We start from the raw sequence: 11210 nt of genomic DNA, 5'->3' as shown, positions 1-11210 counted from the left end.
GGCTATTGCCACAATACTTTGCTCTCCCACCACAGACCTCACATTCATCAGATCCAAAATGTGCCTGCAAATGTAGAGCAACTCCATCTTTTCCATTCCTCCCTTTGCCCGTTTTCTTCCTCTCTTTTCTGTCCTCTTCATGGGGTGACATGCAACTTTGTGCCTGTTTCTGACACATACTCTCAATTGCTACCCCAGGGTCAGTGCCTTAATGGCCACTTGGTTTCTCAAAGGAACCAGCACCTTTGAAACATTTTTGAAAAGTATCTCTGAAATATAAGATATCAGAATGACTCAATTTCTCTGTATTATTTAAAGCAATGTTAGACATCCTACAAGCAATGGGATGTAATAGAAAGAAAATTTAAAGTTCAGCATGTTACTTGAGTTCAAATGGCATACTTACTACTTACCTTAGGAGAATGGCCAAACTGGCCTCTAGCTCCTTACCATCATCTTCAAGATGGGAACATAAATACTGATTGTGGCAAGGATTACATAAGACAGTGTGTGGCATCCCAGAACAGTGTCCAGCATACATGCTAGTCCCAAATCACAAAGGGTGACTTGGGGATGGAGAAGATTTTAGGTGTGAGCAAAGCTATAAAAAGACAGAATTTAAGTCAATTAATGCTAAGATGGAGTCAATTCTGTTGTAGATCACCGAGTCAGAGTTAAGCTGGACTGATGGGAAGCTTCAGATGGGAGCTCATCACAGTGCTTTTTGGATTTTGGACATTTTTCAACTCTGAAAAATCTGATCTCCCCACCCGTCTCCCAAATAATCCATAGTTTGTCCCTACCCTGGGGGGCTGGCAGACTGTAGCCCAACATTTGCGGAGTTGAGGTTATTACCGTCAGGTTTCCATGTGGTTAAGACTTTGAGATCATCCTCTACTTCACTGCTAGAGCCCCTACTTTCTCCCCACGGTCCTTCAGGTGTCAGTCTTCTCCTTTTTGGTGCCATCATTTCCCCTATCCTCAAATCCTCTAATTCTTTACCAGAAAATAAACATTTTACCAAAAACTAAAAAGTTCAATTCACAAAAACTCCAAACAACACTGTGAAATCATGTTAGTGGATAATAAGAATGTTGTATATATATTATGGGGGATTTAACCATGGGCCCTGAAATATAAACAACGTATTCTTTGGATAAGAGTAGAATGCAAGTTAAATAGGACAGAAACTGGGGATCCCTTGGTGGCTCAGCAGTTTAGCACTTGCCTTTGGCCCAGGTCACGATCCTGGAGTTCCGGGATGGAGTTCTGCGTCAGGCTCCCGACATGGAGCCTGCTTCTTCTCCCTCTGCCTGTGTCTCTGTGCCTCTCTCTCTATGTCTATCCTGAATAAACAAATAAATAAATCTTTAAAATAGGACAGAAACTTTGAATCTGTCTAATAGAGCTGAAAATGTCACATTACTGAGGCATTTTCCAGGGCACTGGCATCAATTTTATAATAGAAGAATATATACATTCCTTGAAATAGTATTCACCCTATCCCTAGAACTGTATACATCAGGCATTTTTCCATTTTGGGATTAATCTACAAAACTCATCCTTGGTTATTTTTTTTATTACCTCTGAGCCTAGAGCTACGCAAATTCATCCATTCACTATTTAAGATTCAACAAATCTATTGAGCAATGGCTCAATGAGTATATGCCAATAGTATAGTAGACTCAAGCAAATCAATTGTAAACAAAAAAGATAAGGTCCTTTATTTCTTAGAGCTTATATTTATGAGTATATATATCACAGAGTAGGAAAAGATAGGGGAGAGGTTTTCTTATAAAATAAGCAAGTTAACATACATATGACAACATAAGATACAATAATTTCTATGAAAACATAAAATAGTGTAGAGAGAGAGCATGATTTAGTGGGGAAAGGGTTGATATTAATAGTTAACATTTATTGAGTGCTTAGTCGGTGATAGGCACTATATGTGTGGATCCATACTTATCTGGCACTTACAATACCCTATGAATAAGTATTATTGATCTTATTCCTATTTAACAAACTAGGGGTCTGAGTGTAACACAACAAAGTTAGTTAAAGTCTGCTTTGCTGGTAGGTGGCAGGACTGGAAGTTGCTCCCAAGATGTCTGTTTCCAGAGCCTTGTTATCTCCCTGCCTATTGAACATAAATTTAACCCAATATGATTGCCATGGAAAAACTGAAGTCAAATGGAAATATCTTAATAACCATGAGGAAGACATGTCTAAATCTAACACTTTCTAACAACAAAAAAGTTAATCAGCAATGTTAAATTCATACATTTTTTTCTCTAATCATTTTAGAGTAGCAACATAATTTAGAGTAGTTTTTATGAGTGATATACACATAATGGGATAAGTAAATCTAAATTATTTTAAAAATAAAGTATTAGTACACATCAGTGTAATAATTACTAATAGTCTATTGACCTAATGATAAAAGGAAAACAATGTACCACTGTTTGAACGACAATGAACTTCACTTATTACATGTTGCATTAGTATCTGTTTTCATTTAGCTTTCATTTTCCTGTTTTGAAAAGGGTCATTTTCGTTATGAATAAAAAACTTTGAGATTTTGAACTATTGCTTACCTATCCTCTCAAAATGCTTTTATAGGCTTGAACATGGACACACAGATTTGGATAAATACTTGCTTCAAACATTGCATGAGACCGTCTAATTTGTATCTGTACTTTGAGCTCCTCTGATGACTAAGGACACACCACTTGGGAGCAGATTCAGGGGTATGGTACTTTATTGCCAACAATTCAATGACTAGTACATAAATTTCATTAGAATGAGTATTTAAAATTATTACAATTATATATGTGGATTATCCCACTTTATGAGCTATCTTTACACAACTGTTTCATTCTTAGATATTCTTACACAAAATTATCACAATTTGATCCCTGAGCCAAACTCTAAGAAATCTTACATATTTATATGACAGCTTTACTAGTTGATTTGTTTTTTAAAAAAGTGTGATGGCATGAAAATGGATGAGGATTCAGGTATCTATACTTTGGACTTCCACCAGAGTGAATGTGTATATCAAGTTTAAGCCTCTAGTGAACATTCTTATGTACATTGGCGAGAACATGCATTAGAAGGAGACTAAGATTTTTTGAAACCTAAGGTTTGAGAACACTGTAAGTCAAAAAAATTATTCTGGGTTGTCAACAAGTCCAGATTCTGAAAAATGTTGATAGCGACCTGCCTGTCCCATAAATATAGTAAATGGATGTGTGACTTCAGACCCACAGGCACGCACTGATAGTCCAGCCTGACGTGGATATAGGCAACCCTTTATGTCTGTTCTGACTTTGGCTTTTGCAGCTGCTGTTTTCTCAGTGTTGTCTCCGGGGCAGTTTCCTGTTGCCATAGCTGATGGCCTGCCCACGCCTGCCTGGGCCTTTCAAGTGTCAACACTCCCAGGCCGGCTGCAGTGGTCAAATGCTTGTTAATGAGATATAGCAGCTGGGTAGGGGTAAACCACTGAGTCGGATAAAGGAATTGCGCTGGTGCAGGAAGCGATGCCTTTTGAATCTTTTCAGCAGGGTGAAAGCTTTCAAATCAAAGAGGGTATGTTGTATTCATTAATAAACCCAAGTTCCCATGCAGTCACATTCAAGCTGGCAGTTTAACTTTGCTTCAGACAGGTGAATTTCCCCCCCGATTTTACCCTGAAAGACAATGAACGAGAAAACAAGACTTTAGCTTGGAACAAAGCTCTACTTCCTCATCTGTGGGGCTGACCAGACTGCTAAACCAAGCAGGGGTTGCTGCATTCTTTTTCAATTTATCCTTTTGTCCGTGTATTTGTGTATGCGTGTGTGTGTGTGTGTGCTTGCGCACACACACACGCACGCGTGCATGTTTCAAAGCTCATAGCAACCGCTCCTGCTCCCTTCTCCAGAGTCTTTTGGCCAGAGCACTTCTTTTCTTCCCTGGTCTTTCAAAACCTGACTTTCAGAAACAGAATTAACAACTTAACAATCACATGTGAGGAAAGGAAATACCGAGATGTGGACGGGGGCCGGTATTGTCTCTGTCTTGGAGGGAACAGAGCTGCGCACCTGCAACCCCCTGCCCCATCCCGACCTGGAGAGGAGGCCACTTCTCCAGGGAGTGTGTGGAAGCTGGCAGCATCACCAGCCGGCTCCAACAGCTGGGAGAAGCCAGAAGGGAGGAGCGGGGGAGGATATAGAAAAGTCTCTAACTGGCAGGAAGTCCTGAAGATAGTGTTGAGGGAAGTATTATTATGTTTAAGTGCTAGAAAGTTGCACTCAGAGAATGAAAATAGCCACAGTAAATAGCATCAGAGATGGATTATCTATTTTGGGGTCATTTGAGAGAATTCAGAATGAATGACAATTTTAGAAGCAGGGTTATGTAATGTGGACCAACTGAGAGAGATATTCTTGCCTCTCACTGTCTGCATTTTTTCAACGATCTTATTTACCTAATAATTCACCAGGGCTAACTAAGCACTACAAAGCAAAGGCAGTACCTATGTTTTATCCTAAAGACATTTTTAACTGCAAAGAAGACTATCCAGGAAAACAGATGGGAGAGATGCATTCTTCAAAGTACTTCAGTTTCTAGAATATTCACAAATTGACTTATTTTAGATTTCTAGTCTTTTGAGAAGACCTTTAAGCCATAGGAAAAGAGAAATGAAAATCCCAGTTGTTAGATCTTTATAAGAATGTGTCAAGCATCAAGCTAGGTAGACACTTTTAAAAAAATTGTGTATAGAAAAATGCACATACAAAGGGGAAGCGTAGTAAAATTCTGTGAAAACTCAACAATTCATATTTACTTAAAAGACACTCTTCAGTGGCTGTTTTTTTTTAATTTTTTAAATTTATTTATGATAGAGAGAGAGAGAGAGCAGAGACATAGGCAGAGGGAGAAGCAGGCTCCATGCACTGGGATCCCAACGTGGGATTCGATCCCGGGTCTCCAGGATTACGCCCTGGGCCAATGGCAGGTGCTAAACCGCTGTGCCACCCAGGGATCCCAGTGGCTGTTTTTTTAAGACCTCATCTCCTCTGCTTGTACCCTAAGTTTTGAATACCTCCAAAGGGCTGCTGAGTCTTGTCCTTCTGGCAACAATAACAACAATAACTATTTTTTTTCCACAAAATTACTCTATTTTTTTCCCTTCAATAGCACTGGATCTGTCACCTCCAGGATCTGACTCATTTGGAGCCACTGCCTCTACCCTGGCACCCAAGCTATCTTCTTAATAGCATCCAGTTCAACCCCCTAAGATGGTAAACCATGTATCCACCGGTAGTCTATAGCACTCCCTCCAGGCGAGGGGTGGAACAGAGACACACAAGTCCTGTAAACAGCTCAGACTTGCACTCTTGCCTATATTCCTTGGCTTTTGACTTCATGGATGTTAGTAGTTCCTTAAAGAAGCAAAACACTAAACAGCACAAAATCACTACAGTTACTATGTAAAACAAAGCAGAAACTGCATTCCCCAGAGCACACGTGCACTTAATGTAAGTTTGGCATTTGATACACTACTGCATTTTGTTCTGTGCCTTTCTGCCTCCCCCAACCAGCTCCAATTTACACCATATTCCCTCATTTCTTTTACTTTCTACTTCTTCTTTTTTTCCCCCTTTGGCTAAGAAGGTTTTGACTTAAAACTGAAAATATTCTAAGTGACAAGTAAGTAGCCCCTTCTCAAATAAAACCTGCAATAACGTGCCTGGATTACATTCAGGAATGCTGGAGGGGATCCCAAAAACCAGCACTTGAATAGTCAATTTGACAGAATCCTAGGACACCATTGAAAGGGCTCCTGTTACCTAACTGACTTAGAGCTAATCAGTGTAATCCTCATGACAATACCTTGTCTGACTCCAGGAACCTGCTGCCATACCCCCTGGGAAGGGGTGGGGGGAGTTGGAGGGAGCCACTGGGGGTGTCCCAAGCCTCTGTCTCTGCCACACAGTAAGAGGACATGAGCTTCTTTTCCCCCTGGCTCTGCTTTTCAACTTGAGGACAAAGACGTTTCATAGAGTGAGATAACTTAGATATATTAAGGTGAGTAACCTCAACATGGGGACACGAAGAGAGAAAACCACAGAAAGCCATCAATAGCTCATGTCCAAATCCCAGGAAACAGAGTAGCAGTGAGAATAAGTTTCTTGGCAGAAAAACCAGATCAGTCCAGAAAGAAGTTTTGGGAAAATGTTTGAACCAGTCTCGACAGCATGAAAATGTTTCTAAATAAGCTCTATGACTAGTTTTCTCCTGGACAATGTAAAGACCAAATGAGGGGAGGCTGGAGGGATGGATAAGCCTTTTAAGAGTAACAAACTTTACTCTGGCTATTTAGCCCATTTCTGAGAATTTGTCTCAAGACTCTTTGAAGAAGAATGCAAGAATAGACACTCAATAGCACTGGATCTGTCACCTCCAGGATCTGGGTTGAATTGGTAGGTAAGCATAATATCGGTCCTAGTATGGACAGCAGTGCATTTTGTTCAATGTCCCTCCCACTCAAAAAAAAGTTCCTAATATCTGTTATTGACACTTCTTAAAAAGAACACATCTGTTGTGAGATTCTTGTTTGAAACTGTTTAATCAGAATAAAAGACACATACATTTACACTGAGACCTTACTTTGTTTCTGCCCATGAGAAGGAGGGTGGATATAGAATACCACTATCATTTATATTTATATCCTGCCAGCACAACTTAACACAAATAAAGGATACCAAAGGGAAGGAGAGGAAAAGAAGTTGAGAATTAGAAAGTATATTCTATGACTTCAAACATAATTTTGAGATTAATAATCTTCAATGGCTTGAATAGCAAGATGGTCCTGTTGACTATCAGCATAGGCTATGGTTAGATTACTATTTCTTATCTCTTGTTCAAAGCTCTACTTCAAAGGACTACTATCAATTGTTCAAGTAGACAGCAAAAACTCGCAATGCCTTAGAGCACTCAAGAGTGAGGCGACTATGAAAGAATTCTTTCTTGGGTTGGAGGTAAGCTTGTTGCATGTTTAAGAGAAAAATGGCTGGTAATCTAGTCATGGTGCCAAAGTACTGATGAGTGAATAGGCACAGAAGTCGTCCCTGGAAAACTAAAGAACTTAATTAGAAGTTACAATAATAGAGTGTTTGGATGAAACAATTTAATTCAGTGCTGGAAAAAGTTAGACATTGTATCCCAGCAAACCATTCAATTTACTCCAGTAACTGTCTTAATGATTCATTCATTCAACAAATATTTATTGAGCAACTTTTAGCTGCCACACTCTGTTAAGGTGCTGGCAAAATTGCACAGAACAAAATCGGTGAGAATCTTGCCATCATAGAGCTTTTGTCCTAGAAATTACTAGCATTTTGCTACACAATCACTACAGCCATGTGGAGACTGCAAAGATGGGCCTTAATCATCTTGGCCATTTTTCTCTAAAAACTGACATTTAATACATAATGCTGAAGCCTTCTGATTAATCCAATCCATGGAGAAAAGATCCCTTTTATGAGACATAATACTATTAATCACAGTTTAATTTGACAGTGTGGTGGGGCGGGGGAGAAGATGGAATTTTAAAATGTGGACTTCAGAAAATGTTACAGAGAAGGGAGTCATTTTGAGTAAAGGGGGTTGGCCTTCCTGGAGGCACTCTATTTTTTTTCCACAAAATCACTCTATTTTTTTCCCTTCAAAATAATTGCTGAAGGGAAATTATTTTCTAGAATCCCCTAAGATACTTCCTTCAGGACCAAGTGGTTACAGTTTACCCAACTCAAGGCAAAGGAGAACAGAATCAAGAATATTCACTGATTGTAGGGAATTTATAATGAGGACCAAGCCTAAGGATATAAGAGAAGCCTATGTGTTACAAAGGAAAGAAAGGATCTGAAATTTAACTGTTTATTAAATACTGCTTCTGCTAAGTATTGTTTTGTGCATAGAAACAGACCAAGTTTGTTGGGGAGACAGGTATTATCTAGTGATGATAAAACTTGAAGTCAAAAAGTAGAAAGGTAGTATCCTTTAAAAATATGTGTATATAAACCCTGCCTTGTTACATTTTATATAAGCGTTGGAACAATAATAAAATAATCATTGGGACAAATTCTTATCTTTAAAGATAAGGATTAAAGGATTAAACACAGTATACTGTATTTTCAAGTGCAAGGACAACAAGGAAGTTCTTTGTAGAAAATGACCATCTGTTTGAAGCACTTTCTTTCATTTCTCCACCTTTGCCTTGTATTAGACTCTTCCTTCAGCAGTGCCCTAAAAGGTATATGATACTTTTGTTTTCCAGCACATTCTCTTGGGGCACCTAGTAACTTTTGCTCAGGATTCTAGAGAGGTTATAGCTGATTTGGATACATAAAACATTGCTTTTACAGGTCACTGTCTATGTAACTGTTCTATATCCTCTTTATCTCCATACAGCGCACTCAAAACAAAAACAAAAACAAAAACCAACAATCTCCCTCAAAACACAAAACAAAACAAAAAACTCTAGTGAAGTCACTGCAGGCTAATCCCAAGGGAGGACGTTAACACTTTGATTTTTATCTCAGGGAATCTGCAGTACGATATTCAGTTTCAGCCATCTTATTTTAAAATAAAAATTTACGAATATTACAAGTTGTAACATAAAAAGGCTCTCCCTTATATTTCTAAAATCATTTGACATGTATAATATAGACACATCTATTCTAAATTATTTTTTACCTTCTGCTCTGGTTCAGTGAGTCTCACTGATGGCACGCATTAAAACTTGTGTTCCCAAAGTGATGCCACTTCTTTTTTCCTTCAAATTGGTCAGGATAGCAAAGGAAAACTGGACATTTTCTTTATACACTAGAAATAGCCTAATAACTAATAATTCACAAAAAAATTTCTTTTGGAAATTATGAAGAAATATGTTTTTGCTGAATAGTCAAAGATCTGTGTTAGAAGTAGCTAGTCTCTCTGTGTGATGTCTCAGGGGTTAGAGAGGCGTAGTGGGTGGAGCAGCATCATTTTCAGTGCTCTTGAGAATAAGGAAACACAAAGGCTAGGTCCAGCTGATTGAAATGTGGCTGATGTAACCCTCTGTCTCCCCAGTAGACTGAGCCACAAGCTATATAAACCATAAGGATGATTAATGTGTTCAGATTAGTCATGCCAAAATATGGTGTAGCAGTCACCTACAGACCTCCAACTAAACTCCATATTGCCTCCACTCTCCCAGAGCCTAATGGATTCTTGGAAGGTGTATTGAATACAGGTGTCTCTCATCCAGGAAAACAAATTAACAAAATTCCAAACTCTCAAAAAAAAGTTCTTACGAAATAATTCAAACTGCAGTAGGATTTTCCTTGAGAGTTACCCTTAAGGTTTAGGCTGCTTTATGCATGTAAACATTGTTTGATTTGCAAAAACTTGAATTGAATTCAATGTTTCTGTGATATATTTATTGTGTAAAACAGTACATGAATTTAAATCTCAACTTTTATGGAATGATAAGCACAGAGGAATTGATGGAAGAATAATCAAGGTTCAAAAATCCATCTTAAAAAAAAAAATCCATCTTACACAAAACCATGGAGAGCAAAGGATAAGGAATCTGACCACAGCAGCCACAAATGTGGAGACTGAACCCAACCATGATCACATCTTAAACTTCTAAAATACAGAATGTTTTAGCCTCTACAACTTTTTAATCTATTTAATGTTGACTATATTGTATGAATCATTCAACAATCACAACTCAAGTTTGACCTTTCACTTTCTTATCTAGAGAAAATTGCATTTTCAAGTATCTAAGAATATTTAAAGTATTCAAAGTATTTCAAGAGAACTTTTGGCACATGTCACCCAAGCTCAATAGCTAACAGTTGCTGCCACCTATAGGCTCAATTTCAAGAGAAGGAGCTGGGACTTGAGCAGAGGCTTACATAGTTCGACAAAGCAAGTTCTTTTTCCTTTTCATGGAAAGACACAGTTGGTACCCATAGACTGTTGATCAAGTGCCCTGAGAAAAATAGATTTAGGTATGACAAATTTTATTAGCTCCATCAACCACAATCTCTTTAAACCACCTTGAGGGTAGGGGGTGCAGAACTTTAAAGTAGCAGCCCCTCTGCTCACAAACAAACAAATGAAACAAAATGAAATCAAGTTACCCAGGTCTTTAGTCACATCTAATTGTAATTGTCATGGCTATACAGTCATGTGAAAATAAGTGACAAGGAGAGATTTTCCTTTATGTCAGTTAGCATGTTATCACATGTGAGAGTTTGAATTGTTTTGGATAGATTCTCTCCCCTCTGGAGATTTTGTGAACTCTTCTCCATGACACTATACATCTATATATCTCTACCTATATCTATAGATATGTGTGTGTATATGACTATATAGATTATATTATATATATTATTATATTTCAAAATTATCTTCTAATCTTTAAAATGACATGTGAAGGTAGCCATTATTGTCTCCATTTTACTGATTTAAAAAAATCCTAAAGATAGGGTACTTGGGTGACTCAGTTGGTTAAGCCTCCAACTCTTGATTTCAGCTCAGGTCATGATCTAGGGTCATTAGATTAAGCCCCATGTCAGGCTCCACACTCAGCACAGAGCTGGCTTGGTATTGTCTCTCTCTCCTTCTGCCCCTTCCCCTGTTCATGCATGCTCTCTCTCAAGTAAATACATAAATCTTTAAAAAAATCTTTAAAAAATACTAAGGCTAAGAGAGAAGGAAAAAACTGTATTCATAAAACAAATTCAGGGCACCTAGGTGGCTTAGTCGATTAACTAACCAACTCTTGATTTCAGCTCAGGTCATGATCTCAGGCTCGTGAGATAAAGCCCCACCTGGGGCTATGCACTCAGCAGAGAGTCTGCTTGAGATTCTCTCTCCCCTCCGGCTCTCTCTCTTTAAAATAAATAAATTAAAAAAAAAAAAAGTTAAATCTCAGCTGCAGGACTTTTTTTTTCCATCAGTAAATTGGAGATAGTAAAGACTACCTTCAAATATCATTTTAAAGATTAGAAGACATTTTTATATATATTTATATATCCATACACATAAATGTATATATTTATTCTCTGAATATATTCTCAATGAATAGCAAGCATACAACAGCTTATAAAAATGTTAGTTCTGTTACACCAATTTTATGATATCTTCAAGTCATTTCATAATTGGAC

The 11210-nt window shown here is 38.1% G+C and overlaps 1 long non-coding RNA gene across 1 annotated transcript in view; it reads right to left on the bottom strand.

Annotated features, from left to right (window-relative positions):
- Window positions 1-1070: 1070 nt before the first annotated feature.
- Window positions 1071-11210, bottom strand: part of LOC112656107 (uncharacterized) — an 85344-nt gene continuing 75204 nt past the window's right edge. The window contains exon 4 of the long non-coding RNA XR_007404906.1: window positions 1071-1346. This is a non-coding gene — a long non-coding RNA (uncharacterized LOC112656107). The remainder of the gene's footprint in view (window positions 1347-11210) is intronic.

The sequence above is a fragment of the Canis lupus genome, chromosome 22 (genome assembly GCF_003254725.2).
Source record: "Canis lupus dingo isolate Sandy chromosome 22, ASM325472v2, whole genome shotgun sequence".
Lineage (NCBI taxonomy): Eukaryota > Metazoa > Chordata > Mammalia > Carnivora > Canidae > Canis > Canis lupus.
This window is presented reverse-complemented; position numbering and strand designations above follow the sequence as displayed.